The sequence below is a fragment of the Zingiber officinale genome, chromosome 3B, assembly GCF_018446385.1.
Source record: "Zingiber officinale cultivar Zhangliang chromosome 3B, Zo_v1.1, whole genome shotgun sequence".
Lineage (NCBI taxonomy): Eukaryota > Viridiplantae > Streptophyta > Magnoliopsida > Zingiberales > Zingiberaceae > Zingiber > Zingiber officinale.
The window spans coordinates 1,865,017-1,868,180 of NC_055991.1; the positions used below are offsets into that span (position 1 = coordinate 1,865,017).

Consider the following 3,164-nt stretch of genomic DNA (forward strand, 5'->3'; position numbering starts at 1 on the left):
TTAACTGGAACATGATATCATAACAAGGAAACAAGCCAACCTTACAAGCTATAAAATTTCCAACCTTCACAAGATTATAGAAGCTAATTAAGAGAGTTGAAAATATGCACAATTCATTTAACCAAAACATGATATCATAACAAGGAAACAAGCCAACCTTACAAGCTATAAAATTTCCAACCTTCACAAGATTATAGAAGATAATTAAGAGCATTAACATAATTGAAAACATCCACCATTCATATGAAACCGAACCATGATATCATAATAGGGAAACAAACCCAACCTTACAAGCTACCTAATCCGAAACTTCAAAGAATTATAGAAACTAATTAAGAGCATTAACATAATAGAAACTGCACCATTCATTGAAACTGAAACATGATATCATAAAATGGAAAAAAAAAACAAAAACTACACAAGACTATAGAGGCTAACTACAACAATAACATGGTTGGGAATATGCCTTAGCATTGAAACTGAAACATGATATCATAATAAGGAAACAAACCTAACCTTACAAGCTACCTAATCTGAAACTTCAAAGAATTATAAAAACTAATTAAGAGCATTAACATTATAGAAACATGCACCATTTATTGAAATCGAAACATGATATCATAATAAGGAAACAAACCTAACCTTACAAGCTACCTAATCCGAAACTTCAAAGAATTATAGAAACTAATTAAGAGCATTAACATAATAGAAACATGCACCATTCATTGAGACAGAAACATGATATCATAATAAGGAAACAAACCTAACCTTACGACCTACCTAATCCGAAACTTCAAAGAATTTAGAAACTAATTAAGAGCATTAACATAATAGAAACATGCATCATTCATTGAAACCGAAACATGATATCATAAAAAGGAAAAAACCCAAAACTACACAAGACTATAGAGGCTAACTACAACAATAACATGGTTGGGAACATGCCTTAAATACTTAGCTATTACTCCTTGTCTTCCCTTGCAACTCTAGCACCGGTGGAGAAACAAAGGATGGGGAAATCTTCTTAGGGTCAGCGGCAACAAGAAGAATAAGTGGTGTTCTAGGTAAGGGTTTTATATAAGGTGAAGGTTTTAGGACTTGTCTAGATTTTTATCTACTAAACCTTTATCCCTGTCTTTTATCCATATTCATAATTATCTGAATTTTATATATACATATATAATTTGTATGTGATAATATTATAGTTCTTAGTTATTATCTACAACATATGCATTTTATAGATTATGTATATACACGTGAGTCACATATAAGTTCGTATACTTTTATTTAATACTAGATAGATTTTATAAATGCTAAGTCCCATATATTATTTTTATAAAACTTAATGCTAAGTCTAAATAGAAAATTATATCCATGATTATATAATTCCATATATATCCACATATATAAAATTCGTAAGTTATAGATTTATAAATGCTAAGTTATTTATATTATTTTTATAAAAATTAATACTAAGTCTAAAATAGAAACCTATATCCTTGGTTATATAAAATTTTATATGCATAATAAGTCATCAATTTGATATATATATATATATATATATATATATATATATATATCAATCAGTATTTTAAATCGCGTAGCGTTGATTCATAGCATTTTTATCTTGTCATCGCATAGCGTAAATAGCGAAGCGTATAGCGCAAGCTTTTTATGCACGTCAATATTTAAATTTAAAAAATAAAATAAAATATACTTATATAAGTAAAATAAAAATAACATAACCTAAAATTATAATCAGTATCATCCAATTCTATATCAATATCATCATCAATAGTGTCTATGGTTGGAAAATTTCCACTATCAAAGTTGTTGGAATTACTCCATAATTTTCAGTATCAAGATGATTATCTTTCACATCAACAAGACTCAACCTTGCTTGTTTGTCTTTGCTTCCACCTATTATATAAGAGATACGACATTTAAGAATCAATTATAGGTGAAGTAGATATAAATAAATAGTTTGCATATGCTTAGTGCTTACTTGAATTTTCAACAACTCTTTTTTTTTTTGAATTCGTAGGAGGAACTTCAACTATATCCTCAACATCTTCGATTCGCTTATCTGAGTCGAAAAGACTTTCAAAGGTAGCCGACGACACACTCACAATAGGATCACTTTCAAATAATTCATCATCTTCAAGTCATTTAGTAGTTACAGAGAGAACTGGACCTTCTTTCTCAGTTATTCATTCATCATCCGAATTAATTTCAACAACTACAATGAGATCAATCTTGTCTCTCCTCCTAATGCTTCTCTCCCTAAGCTTGAAGTTATATTTCACAAACACCAATGCATTCAACTTTGCATGTTCAAGCCTATTTCTCTTTTTTGTATGAATCTAATATTACAAAGAAGAAAACATATATATATATATATATATATATATATATATATATATATATATATATATATATATATATATATATATATATATATATATATATATATATATATAAATTAAAAATAAACAATGATATGAAAAATTATAAAACAATTAAAATTCCAGTAGAGTTAGAAATTTAGAATACTCATCGATTCAAAAGTGCTCCAATTTCTTTCACATCCCGAAACACTACAAGTGAGACCAAGCAGTCGAATTGCAAATGTAGTAAGCTCGGGTGTCTTACTTCTAAAACGTTCCCACCACAAGACTAATAAGTAATAACATTAAAAAAAATTACAAGAATGTATATAATTTTAAAATATGAATGCTAGTATAATTTTACAAGAATAGTTACAAGAAGAAAATTTTACCCGGAGTTCACAATATTCTTGTTCGTTTTGCTATTGGAGTTTCAAATTCTCCTTCAGCTTTATTATACAAGTCCAATTGGATGTATGGTTTAAGATGATCATTAGAAGACAACATCCTATCCATGCAAGTATACAATCCATCTCTAACTTCATCACAATCAGAAAATGTTTCTTCATAACACAATTGCGGGTTCAAATAGTACCCGGCTGCGTGTAGAGGATGATGAAGTTGTGGAGTCCATCGTGAATCAATTTTTTTCCAAATGGGCTTGTATTTTCTGTCAACTCCCCCACAATTAAATTTTATTGTCTCTTTTGCCTTATCCATAAGTTCATAAATATATCTCATGGCCGATCTCTCCTCCGAATCAACTTCCCCTAACAC

At 28.9% G+C, this 3,164-nt stretch overlaps 1 long non-coding RNA gene across 1 annotated transcript; it reads right to left on the reverse strand.

Annotated features, from left to right (window-relative positions):
- Positions 1-1,889: 1,889 nt before the first annotated feature.
- On the reverse strand, positions 1,890-2,158 carry LOC121967996. The gene is made up of 2 exons (XR_006107891.1): positions 2,006-2,158; positions 1,890-1,920 (listed from the first exon to the last, which is right to left on the reverse strand). It is a non-coding gene; the product is annotated as an uncharacterized LOC121967996 (long non-coding RNA).
- Between the last annotated feature and the right edge of the window lie 1,006 nt (positions 2,159-3,164).